We start from the raw sequence: 17,769 nt of genomic DNA, 5'->3' as shown, positions 1-17,769 counted from the left end.
GATCATGATCGGCGTCCAATCGATCGGAGCATCTCTAGTATAATCTGTGTGTTATTGTTTCATCTGTCTGAAACAAAACAAAATAAATTAAATGCCTCTTGAACGAATCAATCAAATATTATGATAGTATCTAATGTAAACCTTAAAGGTCCCATGGCATGAAAATTTAGTTTTTCTAACATTAAGTTGAGTTCCCCTAGCCTCCCTATGGTCCCCCAGTAGCTAAGAATTGCATTAGGTGTAAACCAGGAAGTAGGTATCTTGCTCCGTCTTTGAAAAAAGGATCGCTGAAACGCGTTGATTTGTGAGCTGGCCCCATATGACGTCATATGGGGCCATGTTACCGCCCCTTTCTCTGCTTTGCCCACCCAGAGAATTTGGCCCACCAATCCGTGCAAGGACCGTGCGAGCGCCGTGTGTGTGTGTGTGTGTGTGTGTGTGTGTGTGTGTGTGTGTGTGTGTGTGTGTGTGTGTGTGTGTGTGTGTGTGTGTGTGTGTGTGTGTGTGTGTGTGTGTGTGAATGAATACATTTACATTTGGATAACCGTTCTGTTGGTGTTATGGTGCATAACACGAAACACAATAACGCAAGCTTGCATAAAGCTCCCATTTGGTGAAAAGACTAGACTGCGTCGGGTTCTCTGAGGTCTCTGGTATTTCCACAACGAGATTCGTAGTGGGGGATTTCTCGGCCATTGTTGAGAAGGAATTGGGAACCGCGACATGGAGGAGAAAAGGATTGTTGCCCAGGATTGTCCGCCGGAGCCCCGCTGCCCGCCCCGTTGCCCGGGGTTGTCTCCCGGGGTTGTCTTCCGCCGGTGGCCGGGGCTCCGGTGCCCGCTGCCTGCTACCACGACAGCGGGCAGCCCACTGAACGCTGCCCATTGCCCGGGGTTGTCTACCGCCCGCTGCCCGTGGAGCCCCGCTGCAGCTGCCCGGGGCTCCAGTGCCCGCTGTGGGCTCCAGCGGGAGACAACCCCGGGCAACAGGCAGCCCACTGCCGGGGTAGCGGCCCGCTGGAGCCCCAGGCAACAATCCCTTTCTCCTCGATTTCGCGGTTCAGTCTGTACTTAATATTGACGTGGAAGTGGAAGAACACTTCACAGCTTTTGACCATGATAATATATATTATGTTATATAGATATCTAAATATAATATATTATTTAGATATAGAGCTCCAGGACTCCCGCCGGAGCACCCGGAGTGTTCAGTGTTCCATTGTAAACACTAGCGCATGGTACCGTGGCTGCAAGCTGCTCAGGGCCACACTCCCACCCTCCACCTTGACCCACCTCAAAAAACGGCACATTTGTGGAGAGCTCATTGTGGGACTGGCTCGTAGTGGCTGTAACTCTGCACCAAGGCTGAATTTCTTGAACGTCTTCAAGTACTGTATTAAGGGCCCACTAACACCTATATTAAAGCATCCATAAAATAGCATGCCATGGGACCTTTAATACAATAAGTGTGTGTTTTATTGCCACAGATTGCGCAGATTGGAGTTTGTTATTATTGTTCTCTCATTTAATCTAATCTAATCTAATTAATTTATCATCTAAATATTAATTTATCATCTAAATATTTATTCAAATTTTGCAAGAGGTTACAATATAAAACGTTATTAATAAATGTGTGGGCACACGTTAAAGCCTATACCCACTCACAAATAATGTATTCAAATTTCACTGTAAGTCCCTTTGAATACAAGCCTCTAAATAACAAAATAGTATTTGAATGGTATTGCAGCTGCTAATATGCAGAAAAGAAAATGCAAGGTAATCCCGTCCCACTTCACTTTCAGTCATTCATGATACACAGTGCACGTCACATTTCAGTTGTTCTGCCCATACAATGGCGGCTGACGGATGAGTTGAATTCTCATTCATGGCTGATATTCTCATTCATAATGAATAATAATGAATACTCCCTGTTGAAGGGGGATCACTCTCAGAGGAGCTCCTACACTCCACCACGGCGTGGATATGTTTCTTAACACACACCACTACACGTGTTGTTGATCAGGCTTAACACCTGTTGAGTCTAGGACCCCTTGGCACTCTGTGGGGGGTTACATGGGGGACGTGTCTCCTCCGAATCTCTCCTCCAAAATGATTATCCCCCCCCCCCCCATTTTACCAATGTTGTGCTTCATTTTCAGTCAAGAATAGATAACCTAATTAATTAATATTTGTTTACCAAGCATGTGATTCCAAAAAACTGCTCAACATGATAATTAATCAAGATAATAATAATAATAATAATCTTAGAAGAAAGGTCAGCGCGGACCCTCACTGCTGGTCTTACAGGACCGTATCAATAAGAACCAAAGATCGTATCGTGTCCCTCCCTACCGGCTGGGGAGTTTGGTTCTTTGCTGTTTGATGCCATTGAAAAATATCCTGTGCAAATATCCGTAAGTCATACAGGAATGGTGGGATTGATTGCACACGCTTTTAAACGCTTTGACAAAACAAGCCCGGGAAACAATTACATGTGGGTGGTTGTGTTGTAATGGCCCTGAGATGACTAAGTCTTAACGCAGCACCAGTGTAAATCAATGCTCTCTCTGGAATCAGCCAGGAAACAATACAGGGGACATTCTTTCCTGTAATCTAGGTTCTGGTAACCATGTTGTGTTTGACTTTTACTTCTGCTTTTCTTATTCTTTCCTTCAGTTTTAAGTAGTGTTATGCTCGTTTAGTCCAACATTCTGTATTGGACAACGGTTGTATTTTTATTTTAACGTTATGGGTTATTTTTAACACAATAACTCTGTTTGTTTAGTAGCTTTGGCATTTCAGAGTCAAATATGAAGCTAGGAGGATGGGCAAGGTACTGATAAGAAAATCGCTTTGAACCTCAAAATAGCTCAGGAGCTGTCATCTGTGACATCCAATTCACATCAGTCACCTCTACCCACCATGAATACAGTTTTTTAAAGGTTCAGTTCCATATCTGTGTCTCAATAAATACACCTACCTTTAGAATTATTTTAAATATATATAGCATTTTAAGATATCTACAGAACTGGAACTTCCAACACTTTTTACTAGCTAAATCACAATATGAAGACGAGAACATAATTTAACTTTAGACACTACTTTCAAACAATCCATTTGGTAGCAAATGCCTACTTTGAATGTTGACTAGAGGAGTCTTTAACTGCTTTTCACGTGTCAAACGCCTGGTACCGCATCCATGAGTTGGAAAGCCGTTAATACCAACCCATGTTACCACATGAGAACGGATCAGATAGGATCCTTTAACCCACCAGCGGCTCTCCTACACCCTTCATCATCCCAATGTCACCACTGCTTCCACTTGATCTTATCTCCAGTCACAAGGAGGGCCCGGAGGGATGGATGCAGGTCAATGCTGTCATCACACATTGAGCATTGACTGACAAGCCACTTCAACAAGTTGACCCTTTAATGCCCATCAGGAGATGGCAGTGGGAAGCAAAGAAAAATGTTTGGGCCCCAAACTGTTGAAATTTGTATTATGTTTAATACAAATGCAAATTTCATTGCCAGTTATGACTGCTTGCCTGTTATATTGTGCATTTGACAAATACAACAAAAATGACAAGAACTTAATACAATGTTTAAAAAAAGATAAATATATTGATGATAATTATAGTTACAATCAAATCAAATGAACACATGTTTTCTAAGAAAATGCTAGGTGAATGTGCATGCATATGAAATAGTCTATAGGTACTCGTCTCGTAGCCCAGACTGGCTTAGTTCATCCCTCTCTTGAAAAAGGCTCTCCAGAGTATTATGACTCAGAGCCATAAGCCCAAAAAGGCCTTGTAGGGTTGAGTTCCTACTTGAATAATTTAAAAACATTTCCAGTTAGTCAGTTAGTTCCTTTTTTTTGGCCAGTCCTCAGTTTATTTGGTTCTAAGTTCATTAATGTTAAAAAATAAAAATAAAAAATAAAAATTAATGTTTTGAAAAATATTTCTGCCTAGCTAAGTGTGGCTAGTAGCTTATTGGTGCCAATTATATAACCCTAACATTTCTTCTTGTCAAGCAATAAGCTACACATCTCCTTCGGGTTTTCTTCCTCTTCCACTTCCACTTCCACTACATATTATAGTGACAGTCTAATAATGTCCCTATATCTGCAGTTGCAATGGTGTAACAGGGGTGTCCTCAATCCCCCTGCCACAATCCCCCTGCCAATCAAATGATCCACTGTCTACTGTCCTCAACACTAAACGTTTGATCCCGCCCCTCTTCATTTTCAGGGTTTCAGCGTGTTATTATTAGTGCAGCAGCCAGTCTGAATCTCACTATCTTCTCTCCATACAAACCTCTGTTTGGTGGTTAGACATGGACTAGATCATGCTTCATAGCACAATATTATTTACGGTTTCCCCGTCTCATGCAATACCAATATGGGTCCCAAATGTAATACAACAATTGTATACAAAATCAACACTCTTTTATTCAGTTTAAAATGTTGATAAAAAATAAATATGTATATATATAATTGTACATAGAGCAAAACAAAACAAATTATATTGTACATAGAGCAAAGCTTTATTAATATCCCACTTTTGATTGTTATAACTTTTGTTCATATCCTGAATATTTCTCACTTTATATTCCCAGATATTTCTCAATCCTCCATGCAGGGTAAGGTAGGAACTCACCTGACACACCAATTAGCGGAAGAAGCCTTTTTATTTGTCATTGCACAGGATACAATGTAATTGCACAGGATACAACACTATTGCGTTTTAAGCAGCCACTACAGCTGCTGAGGCCGCTGCGATGCGCGCCGCCATTCAAGCAGCTGACACAGCAGCTAAGGCAGCTGAATCTACGTGCACCGCCTGGGGAGCCATGGGGGGTATTCCAGGTGCCTTGCTCAAGGGCACCTCATCGGCGTCATGGGTGGGATTCAAACCTCCAATCCTCTGATCATTGGTCCAGCCCCTTAACCGCTAGACCATCGATGAATTTCACCCGTCGTATACCGTCCCAGCCTTCTGCCCTTGAGATGGTGGTAAAAGGCAGCAGGTGCGTCCCAGGGAACAGGTGTCCTAACAAACAGGTGTCCTCCCATAGCGGTGTCCTCATAAACAGGTGTCCTAACAAACTGGTGTCCTCCCATAGCGGTGTCCTCATAAACAGGTGTTCTAACAAACAGGTGTCCTCCCATAGCGGTGTCCTCATAAACAGGTGTCCTAACAAACAAGTATCCCCCCATAGAGGTGTCCTCATAAACAGGTGTCTTACCATAGAGGCGTCCTTATAAACAGGTGTCCTCATAAACAGGTGTCCTCTCATAGCAGTATCCTCATAAACAGGTGTCTTAACAAACAGGTGTCCTCCCATAGCAGCGTCCTCGTAAACAGGTTTCCTCCCATAGCGGTGTCCTCGTAAACAGGTGTCCTTACAAACAGGTGTCCTCCCATAGTGGTGTCCCCATAAACAGGTGTGTGCCTTTTATTTGTATTTGTTTTGTATGCGTATCAAACAGTGCTCTCTGAGTCAAATAATAGGGCTTCTCAATTCACGGGGGAGGTATCAGTGAAAGGATAACAGATCTCGTAATGTGGTATACTGACACAACAACAACGAGTCACAGCATTTAAATATTTAAATATTTGTTGAATTTTCATTGAGTTGTCCATTCAGTGCAGGGCGCATTCAATCAGCGTTTCATTCAACACATTCCTGCTGTGGTCGCAACGGATAATTCAGAGCTGCTTTGTGGACGAATCTGTTCCTGGGTTATTTTTGAAGTCAACAAAAGCCTTCATATCTTTTGGATAGTGTGCCCATAACATTATACATTTCCTCACACAAACAACAGCTGTTCTCGTTCCTTATTCAGGCGTTTCTAATGAGATTTTGGCCGTGGGCACTCCTTTCATTCACAGGATCGTGGTTTAATTCCTGCCATGTCTTCCAAAGTTGCCAAACAGGTGAGCAATGGCACCCTGAAACATCAAGGCTAGATTATTCAGACCCCTGTGATACAAATGATTACAAATAAATAATTTTCTCCGGGTTGTTTTTGTGACAAAGTAAGAATATTTGTCTTAGCTAGAATGCTGCAGTCGTCCTGTTTACGTAAGCTATTGCATTGTTCAGTTATGGTTTGACACTATTCCTCATTAATAATAATAATAATAATAATATCGGCATAATATCAATATTTGCCTACACTATTTGCCTATAATATCAAAACTTTGAGGCTGTCGTAAAACAAAAGCATTGCCTTAGCATGTGTTTCACCAGAGGTGGCGCTGTCCCCCTGTGAACTCTTTTTAAAACTTAAAACTTAAAAGTTTGTTACCAGCCACTTCATCACTGAAGAAGACTAAAATAGCTGCATACAAAGGCAAAGAATACCAGCCACTATATCCATAAAGATGAGACAAAGAGGTGCATAAAAGAAACCTGGCAGATGCCCAAGAAGCGCTTTGTCTCCCACGGGCAAAGTAAATCAACATTATTACTGAACACAACAGTGTAAACGCATGCTGTGGTGGATCGTGCTCACCTAGACCACCTGCCGGTTCCTTCTAATCACTATTCATTGTGGTAGAATGTCTTGCATTTATGATAAGCGGGCTGTTTCATTCAAATTCGAGGAGATGATTCCCACTTAATAGCCTTTGCTGCCCCAGATCCGAATGAAATATGTATGATGATTCAATAAACCTGGCTCACTGCGACGATTTGTCGGACAAACAATTACCGGTTCAGATACCGAACATGGCTTCTGCCTGGCTTCAGGCGTGAAAATTGGTCCATTTGTTCAGAATTTAACAGAGTCGTAATCCAGGGGGGACGGGGCCTCCTCCATCACCAGCCCCTCCTTCTGGAACCCACCCACCCCCCAAACAGATCCCTGACTCCAGCTCTCTCTCCTGTATTTTAAAGCATCACTGAGTTTTTTTCTTACATCTAAACCCCCTGCTTCTTACTCTTATCGTATCTTACGTCTTGTGTGTCTTTGAAGATTTTTAAAGCATGTATTGACGTATACCGCAGCCTTGTGTGTTGCACACAACAAACTCAAAGATCCAATGGACCATCGGGGGAAACCACGCACCACTGCGAGCCGGGGCCTTGAGAGAGCCGAGGTAGCAATCTATCGATCATTATCGAATAAAGTAGAAGCGCTGCTATCCCGACACAGCAGTGAGAGGAGATGTTGTGCAAAACTGAAAGGGCTGATGGACCACATAAGTGTGAGATGTTTGCAATCCAGTGGACAGAAGGGGAGGCAACAAAGGCCGAACGCGGCCTCGCCTCAACACTAAGGAGCCTAAAGAAAGCGGGGCTGAGATGGATGGTAGCCGCGAGCGGTTGCACAGTGTCCGCCCCAAACGCCCCCACATGTGCCCACCTATAGGTGCAAACTGGTTTGACTTGCACAGCAGATTAATCTGCGTTGCTGTTTGTTTCTGGATGAGATGTGATCAGGGAGGAGCTGCTCGCATGAGTTATGGCTGGTTTTCTGTCGTGGGACTCAATGTTTTACACCAGTCGACGAGAGATACATCAGCATGGGTTTCCCAACAGCCAATAACAATAACTGGAGCGGTTGAACGCCCACCGTTTATAGCTTACCTCTGGCCTAAATAGTGTGTATTTGTGTTCTCAGCGAGAGCCTAATGGGCTGTATAATTATCGCACTAATCGTCGTTGTAAGTATGTTACTTTCACTTCCCAAACTGATTATGTCTCCAATGTGGTCTAGGGATTGTTGATGCTCAGTTATTGCTCCTCTCCAAGTGATTCTCATTTGTTCCTGTTTCAATAATATGTGTATATTCCGTTTGTGTAGTTTTGTATGTATCGCACGTGTATTTTTGTGTTCGTTTACATTCTTTTATAAGTGAGTACCATGCAAGTCTACACATGTTGTGTATAATTCGCGGTCTGCAATATCGACTTTCCACCAAAAAACGGAAACTGAAACTTTGAACCGTTGACGTTATCGGTCAGGGCCGATCAGACCAGGCCCGACTTCCCCCTTGTGGAAACAAAATGAAACTTGGCAATATGGCGAGCGGACACACATACACCGTCAGAAGAAGCAGTGTGAAGGTAGACATCATGGCAAGCTCTCCTGCCATTCGACTGCGGTGTCCGAGACTCTGCCTCTATTGTAGACTGGTGTGGGGGGGGGGGGGTGTGGGGGGGGGTGGCAGGCTTACAGGGATATCAATATTCATTACAGGGATTCAATTTACCATCACAGCGTAACCATGGGTGTCCATTGTGTGCTTCTGACACTTCAGTGGGGAAACCACAGACGTCCCTGGCCTCCCTGCTAACCATTGATTTGGAGCTCTGCACCCCTCTGCATGGGCTTTTGATTTTCCCTTTTACATTTTCCATTCTTCCATTTTTTCTGTTCTTGCAACACTGGCTTCAAGTGGTTCTGTTTTTCCTCCTCCCACCACGAAACACCGCTGATGCACACGGGCGAATGCAGGCACACACACACTTTGTACATGTTCACACACACACACACCAAAGTCTGTTTCTGCACACCCAACCAGTGATTTCTGCCCTGATTTCTGTAGCTAGCTACCTCACTGCTGGCTTTGACACACACACACACACACACACACACACACACACACACACACACACACAAACCGACACCCTGCTCTATATTTCACAGAAATCCAAGATTTCCCTCATGATTCGACCCACACGTACTCAAGTGAATGCAAACCACCGTCACACACACACGCGTGCTTGTGAGTCTCTTTGACAGGCAGCCCCAATCTATTACAATCATCACCATCTTTTTCTGTGGCTGCCGTTACCCGTCGGATCCCCATGAGTGGTTTCATTAACGAAGCCACATTGTGTCAGCCTTTCTATTTACACACTGATTACATCATTACGACAACATCATTTAATTTCAAAATTTTCCAATTCAATCATGCTCGGTGGTGGTGACTCATATGGCCAGAGTATCAGTTGGGACACAATTAGATGTCCTTTTCATGGTCATTTTTCATCATCAGTTACCGAGGCTGTCAACGTCTTCAGGCTTTCTGTGCTACTGTTTCATCATGTCTGTTCTTTTTTCGTTTTCCTTAAAATATTATCTAAATAAGCAAGGAGGAATTACAGTGTTGTCAGCAATGCGTCTCAATATTGAAAAACCCCAACAGGTAACGTTTTTTTATACAACCTGTAGCCTCACCTCTCAATAAATAATTGTGTACCTTTTACAGGGGAAACAATGAAATACGCAGACGCACACTTTATAGGTCTCCCCGTGATGATTGCGTTTGACCTTGTGTTAAAACAAGCGCATGGTGCACATGCCTTCTAATTAAGCAAGTAGTCGCCACTGAAAGACTGTGTGGTTTGGCTGTGCGTGCAAAAAGTTAGCGCGTTATCAGATCCCTTTTATTAATTGTTATTTGGTATTTAGTTAATTAATGAAAATAAAATAACAATTCTTCTCCTCGACCGATGACTGATTGCAATGGAGTTTATGAGTGGGTGGCTGGCTATTATAGAAAAAACTATAAAGGCCGGGCTACAAAAGCAGGGTGATTAGTAATGATAAGGTTTGAGAAAACGGGAGCGTGCGCTGATTAATAGCCTGATGGTTAGCGCAGGAACGTCAAACGCTGTGGTGTGTGTGTGCAGTGTATAGTGTGTGTGTGCATGTGTGTGTATCCTTGTGTTGTGTGTGAGAGCGCGTGGGCCCCCTGTCTGTCGAACCTCCAATAAAAGTGCTCATCACCGCGAGGGGAATGAAGAAGAGGGGAGGACATTTTAACATGCTACCCCCACCCCCCCATGCTTCTTCAACCCCCCACCCCCCCCTTCCATCCCTCCTCTTTTCCACCCCTTAATCTGTGCTGCACCGAAACCATAGCAACTGACCTATAGATGGCGTTCCATATAGACTGGACGGGGTTAATCAGAGCATGGCAGGTCCTCTTTCTTCAGAGAGGGGGAGAGGAGGACGGTGAAGGATTGGTTGGATGGTTTGGTCAGTTTCTTTTTTTTTCTTTCTTTTTTTTCTACCTCTTCTTCTTCCTCCCCCAGAAGGTGTGGCGGGCATGTCACGCCATTGTGGGGAACGGAGCGGTAGAGCTCTGCCTTCAGCTGTCAGCGCAAGTCTCCCAGTCAGGCGGCGGTGGGGGGGGGGGGGGGGGGGGGGTGGATAGATTGAGGAACAGGCGAGCGACAGGGGGTGAGGGGGGAGGGCTGGGGTGCAGATCAGACTTGCCCTTCAGATGCTGGGTCTACCCCCCCCCCCCCCCCCCCCCCACCGTCGCCACCCCCCCCCCCCCCCCCCATCTCACCCCAGTAAGAAATCCTCAAGTCATTACCCACTAATAATGCCGTCATTCCCCCCTCTCATCTTCTATTTCTATTTTTCTTTCCCCTTGCTTTTTCGTCCGCTTTTTCCAATTGTAATTATATTGCCGTTGACCAATTAAACGTGACTGGCCGGCCCTGAATCCTCATCCTCCTCCTCGTCCTCCTCCCTCCCAGATCACACCCACCACCTGCCCTATTTTTGGTCGGCTGCTGCCCGGGCTGTCTCTCTCATCCTCCCCCAAACCTTCCCATTCACCGTACGGTGCTCCGTGCTCCTCCCAGCCCATGTCTGGAGGAGCCACGACACCGGTGACGCAACAGTCCCCGCAAACTCCTGACTACCCCTCCACCTCCCTCTATCTCTCCCCCCCCCTGTCCCCTGGACCCCGCCCTGAGATCATCAGGCAGGAAACCGTGGTTCACAAGTCAGGGGTGAGTGGAGAGCAGAGAGCAGAGGAGGGGGGGAGCCGAGCGCTAAATTAAGACGAATTAGAGCGCAGAGTCCAGCTGTGACAGCAGCTGGTTAGCATGGGGTCGCAGGTTGCCGCGGGGACAGGGTATGAAGAGGGAGGGATGCTCGCAGTGAGACAGAAGCTAGACCGAGCGGTAGCTAAGTGTGTGTGTGTGTGTGTGTGTGTTTGGGTGTTTTTTTTTTTATAAACCGGGGATTGTTAGGAGAACGGCGTGGGCCGATCAGTCAGACTTCAGATCACGCAGGCTGTGGCTTGGCCCTGCTGTCGTTGAAAGATAATGTTGATCTGTGTGTCTGAGTTCAAAGCAGACGCCGTGCCGCCTGCTCACCCCCATCTGTCAGCCCGCTGACGCCACGTAAACACGGCTCATCAGAATGCATCATGGGATTTTTGGGGCGGGGGGGTTGCCGATAACTCCGCCATACGGAGAGGACTGTTTGTGCTGTGGAATCCTAAATCAACACACCGCGTATGCCGTGACATGGGCTGACGGAAAACTTTGTTTCGTCCACATCTCAGAGGAGAAACGCTGAGGCAGCTTCAAACACAGCAATGCTGCCCCATATGGCCCAATCATTTTGTGAATAAATACTGAACAATGACCAAAAGAAATATGAGCACCAACACAGTAACAAGGCAGCATTTCAAGGGAGCTATCCCAGAATGACACACAATAGGCCTTGTTTATCGCGTCTTGCCCTTAGAAAAAAAAAAGAGCTTTATCTCGCAAAACGTCCTTTTTTTTTGCGAGGTGAAGACGCGATAAACAAGGCCTATTGTGTGTCATTCTCGGATAGCTCCCTGTGGTCAGCCCTGTTTCTGTTGTCTTTATCTGGCGAAGACACAACCTGACACCGCACGAGTGGAGCAGCCAGTTTCGGCTTTCGGTTGTGAATGACTTGACTGGTGCACGCACACACACACACACACACACACACACACACACAAAATGCACAACTTGCAAAGCACCACACACACATAACACACACACACACACACACACACACAAACAAAATGCACAACTTGCAACACACACACACAAACAAGGCACAATTCACACAAACACAACACACACACACACACATACACACACACACACACACACACAACACACACAATAAACACACAACACACAACCCACACACACATACACCACACAAATCAGACACAAACACACATACACCACACAAACCAGCCACAACCCACAACACACACACCAGGCACAGACCATTCTAGGGAGAGGTCAGCGCTGTCATGTCACGTGGACAATTATGCCAAAGCCTGCGTCCTAATGTACCCGTCAGAAAGCCATTCAGGATCTCATATCTCCGCATTCCGCTCGCCTCGTTAGACCGCATCAGTCAGAACACGCACCCAACGGCTGTCAGCAGTCGCCAGATCTCTCCGGCTCCCCGGGGGAACGTTAGCAGCATCGCTAACCGTGTTAATTTTTTTTTTTTCTTCATTATTTCACACACAACGTCTCACCCGTGTAACCTTTCAAAGCCCGGCTCGGGGAAATAAGGACTTGGCTCGAAAGTGAGCCGAGAAAACCGTCCCTTCAGGGATAATGAGAAGCGGTTAGGATAAGTGGTACGGCTTAACAAGCTGAGGAGTGGGATTCAGCTCAAGTCGTATGACTAACTCGTGTGAGAAATGAGTAAAAAGAAAAAAGAAAACCTTTGAGAATGGTTCAAAGTTGTCTCCAACTCTGCACTGTGCTCCAACCTGATTAAGATATCGATCACTACACACACGCACAGACTTAATTGACTTCTTACAAACAAAAGTAAATTAGACGCGTACTTACAATTGTCAATGCAGACGACCGCCTAGCCTCCGTCACTCTTCGTCCAAAAATCCCCCAATTCCTTTTTTTCCTGTCTCTGTCCAGATGTGTCCTGATGTGTTGGTCCTCTCTGCGCTCCGCACATCCACCCACGGCGGTCCCTCAACTCCCACGACCACCACCACCACCACCCCTTCCTCCACTACACCTCCACCACCTCTGTTGCCCTACACACACGCACAAATACACACACACACCCTCAGACTGCAGCCTGCCACGAGCCGCCCACAGTTGCGCTGCCGATTTGTCGAGAAGAACAAACTTTTTCTCTCCCTCGCATCATCAGCTCGCCCTGCATCCAACGCTGTGAGCCTCCGCTGTCGCCACACGCCACCGTACACACTCTCTCTCTCTCTCTCTCTCTCTCTCTCTCTCTCTCTCTCTCTCTCTCTCTCTCTCACACAGGGATGGAGAGAGAGGGGAGGAATCTAAACTCTCCCTTCCAATCACTGTCTCTCTATCTCTCGCTCTCTCTCTCTCTTGCTCTTTTTGAACCTTAAGAAAAAAAATCCCTCTCGGTGCTCCTCTGTCTCTCTCCCCTCCCTCTCACACACACACACACACCTCCACCGCCAGCACCATCACCCCCCACAGCCCCGCTCAGGCTTTTCTACTTGTGCTCCCTCTCTCTCTCTCTCGCCTCCCCTCACTGTCTCTCCCTCTCTCTCTCTCTCTCTCTCTCTCTCTCTCTCTCTCTCTCTCTCTCTCTCTCCTCCACGCTCTCCCTCTCCCTCTCCCACTCATCTTATTGCCAGAGCGCCTGATTGGCTGACAGTGTGATGCTGATCCATGCGCGCTCCTCTGTCACACAAACAGCTGCAGCCTCCACCCCGTCTATCACTTTTGTTTTGCCGCTCCTCCACTGCTCAGACTGCTCGCTTCCATCTCCCCTTCCCCCAGGGGGCTGCACTTTTATTTTTTAAACACACTTAAACAACCACATGGTGAAACACACTTAAAAATGTGACACAATTAAAAATGTGCACATTTTTAATTTGTAGAAGCAGTAACCCCCGGTGCCAAGATCTGAAGTGATTAAGTCTGTTTTTCATCCCTCTGCCGTAGAGCGGAGGGGCTTTGTTGGCTAAATGTATTTTTGTGTGACAGGTGATATGCAAAAACCTCTTTAGATGCAAATCCCAAAGTCCATTTATCTCGCTGTGCGATTGTGTGCAGTCCTAAATAAAGATTTTTCTCCGGAGAATGAAGCTGTCGTCTGCCAGGGCGATTGGTTATGTGTTTGGTTTTGCTCCTTGTTTTCTTCCTGTCAACCTGCCCTTGGGCCAGGCATCGCACCCCCCCTAACCGGTCGTCTTGTGAGGTGGACAAGACAATGTTGTCACACATGTAAATGCATGTGTCAGTGTGTGGGTAGTAATTTGGAGCACTCTCTCAGCGGCAACAGAGGCTATTCAAGTGTAATTGCAGCCCACTACAAGGTCACAGGTCAATCCCTAATCGTGCCTCAAATATATAAATCTACAAGAGAAAAAAAAGTGCATTCGGGAGGTGTCGAGATTGTTTAATCTTTCTCTATTATATACGACAAAGACATGCAAAATGTAATTCCAAAAAAATAACCAATCCCCAAAATAACCGCTACGATCATTTGAACTGGATGACTCAACGGGACGCGATGGCTTTGCCTCCAACGCTGTGCTTTTTGCATGGTTTTGCATAATTCTCTTTTGCATAATGCTCTGGTACATGAAAGTCATTAGTTGTATCTCTTGGGGGGCCATTTGAATTTCCACGTGTCCTCTGTTCTTCTCCAACCCCTGCCGGAGCACAGCCGCGGACAGAGGTTGAACTAACACCGCTCGGTTTATTTTGAAACGCAACCTTGGATGAAGCAGAGGATCCTCTTCAGAATCGTAATGTCGGGGGATATTTCACAGACTGGACCTCGCCCCAGCTTAGGGCGGCGGGGGGGCGGATCAGTCATTCATCATGCCCCGATCTGGAGCGATGAAAACTTCTTTCCAGAAAACACACCCAGACACAATGGACAACTTACAACACACAACACACACACAGCACACAACCCACACAGCCCACATACACAAAACACACACACAGACACACACGTACATACGTACACACACACACACACACACACAACAAACAGACACACAACAAATGCACACACGCGCGCACACACACACACATAACCACACACCTCTACTTGGGAAATGAAGTGTCTATAGAACGGAGCATTCGGTTCATAGGTGGCCGGCTATTTCAAGGACTCGAGTCAAAGGTTGTAATGATCCCGGCTCCAGGGGGAAGGTTATCCCGATTGAATTCAGAATGATTCACCGCGAGTATCGAGAGAAGGAGACCCTGCTCCGTGATCCTGTGTGGGGGCAATATCGGAATTGCAAGGAAAAAAAAAAAAAGCGCATTCAGTGCAGTGTGTCTGCTGTCCCGTTTCTGGAGAGCCCGCGACCCTCTTGTGTTGTGTAGTGACGTGTGTAACGACACAGTTTTCTCACGGCCCAGCTGGCATGGCCTAGTTGAAATTAAGTTCCCCATTGAGTTCATCAGCCGTCGCATGCGGTTCTCAGTATGGAGCACCATGGAGCTCGGGGCAGGTCAACTCAAACCTAAAAGACGGTGCACGCGGGAAAGTCATCATGGTCTGTCCTTCAGCCGACAGGGTAACTGTCTTGGATTTTTTCGGAAACGTGAAACAGTGCTTCGTAATGTTTGTTTTTCGCGAACTCAAAAACCCCTGCTTCGCTACGACATAACCTTATGGACGAGACCTCCCATAACACAATTACATTAGAAAAATCAAAGATTTTAAAAGCGAACAAACCGTACAAGAACGTTGATTCGTGCTGACCTTTTACAGGCTCACTGCACTCATCACTGATGGATGAGTGGGGCGTGTCGTCGGGGCACAGCAAGCTAATTCACCAATCAACTCAGCAGTTCCCCTCATCTGTTGGGCCGCTGAGCTTAGCTGCGCAGAGTCATGGAGTCAAGGGAATTTAGAGATGGACAATGGGGCTCGGGGAGGGGGGGGGGGGGGGGGGTGACGTGCAGGAGAAGAAACAACCACGAAGAACGTCGCAGACCAAAACAGGCACTGATCATTACCTGAAATACCACAGGTGACACCAGATCATGTGACCTTCTGGGACACTGCCACCTTGATCGATGGTCTGTGGCTGACACGCGGTTCACCGGTGGGAGATTAATGAATCTGGCATTAACATAGAGGCACCACGCCAGACGTTGTTATTTGATTATCATGTTTGGGCATCAATAAACAGTGTGACAATGTGTACTGTCGTGTAGTGCGCAATATTTAGCAAAATATCAGTTGAAAAGGTAAAGGTAAAGGAAAATGTGTTTCTGCTGTAAATATTGCGTAACGTTTTCACCCTCACCCCGACCATGGGGGTTGGTGTTGTCTAGCACTGTGATTTTCAAACTGTGGTCCGCGGACCACCAGTGGTCTGCGACTGCAGGTGGTCCGTGGAAAAGCAAAGTAAAATATAAAATAATATTTTTCATAAAAAATTTAAAAATATGTATGTATGATATACAATTTCAATTAAATTGAAGGTATTGTGTGATTACTAAAATAGGCTAGTGCAAAGATTAGAACGTTCCAGAATATTTGGTCTAATGGCTAGGAGGGAACCGGGATTTGATATTTGACTTTATCCAGTTCAGTTCAGTTCAGTTCGTTCGTCTGTACATATTTAATACTCATACATACATTATCATTGCTATGGATATAAGCCTGGTTCAAATTAACCTTATTACGCCCTCGGGCACTTTAAATAAATACATTAAATATGTGGCAGCCGTTGTGTGCAGTAAACGTTCTTTTAACAAGCCTGTTGTACTGATGCTATGTTACTTTTAGTGCTAATATATACTTATTAAGAGGTGCAGGTAATTCAAGTAGGACTGTGTGTAGATAGTGTGTAGATGTGTGTAGATAGACATATTTTATTATGTGTATTATAAGGTGGTCCGCAAAAATTCTTGATTATAAAAAGTGGTCCACACACACTCAAAGTTTGAAAACCCCTGGTCTAGCACATAGTCATGGACTGATGTTAACCTTGCAGTGTTATGGGTGTTTTGAAACGCTACGGGCTGCATCCAAAAAAACGCCCAATCCCCTTTTTTATTCAACAGCATCTCGGCAAGGTTTGTCTTCAAACACTTCACACACCGTTTTTTTGTTTTCAGCAAGTCATTTGTGTTTAAATCAGGGTAAGGTCTTTTTTATTTCATTTGATTCTGCTGAAAACGCGGTCCAGGCGGAAAGACGCCTTTCATTCTCCCCAAACGCTTTTATAAGTATTTATATGGGGAGGTGGTGGTTGTTTTAAGCACCGGTGTGCTGCTGCATGGTCCCTGGTCTGTTGTTATCTCTGGTCGTGCTGATGTCAGAGGATGGCGTGTTCCTCTCAGCGGCTGCTCCAGTGACTCACGTTCCCCCCTGCTGCTCTACTCTCCTGGGCCAGACTAGACACACTCTTAGCTCCACCACCCTCCGCTGCCCCCCAATCCTTTCCTGACCCCTTCCCCTGCCTGGTTATCTGGCTGTTTGCCAAACCCGCAGTCTCTAATTATCTCAACCTTCGGTCTTTTCCCCGGTTGTGATACGTTTTTGTGTGTTTGTATTGTTTTGGAGGACGAGTGATAAACCAATGCTGGTAATATTCCTGGAGCGAGACTGATGCTAACATGCGACACCCAGCCCATCCCAGAACCTCAACACCCGGGATTGGGATTATCTCGGAACAGGGAACCTCTGGCTCACCACCGAGACGGTTTTATATGTTTTGACTCCAGTTTGAGAGTGAAACAGTCGGGGCGCCATGCTGGGTGGATACCGAGGTGCATCCGGAGCGAAAACCAGAACAAAGACGACAGCCCTGCGGAGTCAGCGATTAACTGGAACCCAAAGAGTTGTGCAGTTGGTGTTGCTATTTTTACGTGCCATGGCAGGTCGTAACTGCAACATATGCTTACACACACGTAGGCTATACACAGCACAAACATGCAAACGATTAGCCTGATTTAAATATTGTGATGTCAAATGTTGTTCATATGTATGAAACTGCATAGAAATAGCGTG

The sequence above is a fragment of the Micromesistius poutassou genome, assembly GCF_964030765.1.
Source record: "Micromesistius poutassou genome assembly, chromosome: 22".
NCBI classification, from domain to species: domain Eukaryota; kingdom Metazoa; phylum Chordata; class Actinopteri; order Gadiformes; family Gadidae; genus Micromesistius; species Micromesistius poutassou.
The sequence above is the reverse complement of the archived record's forward strand: the minus strand, read 5'-3'. Positions refer to the sequence as shown.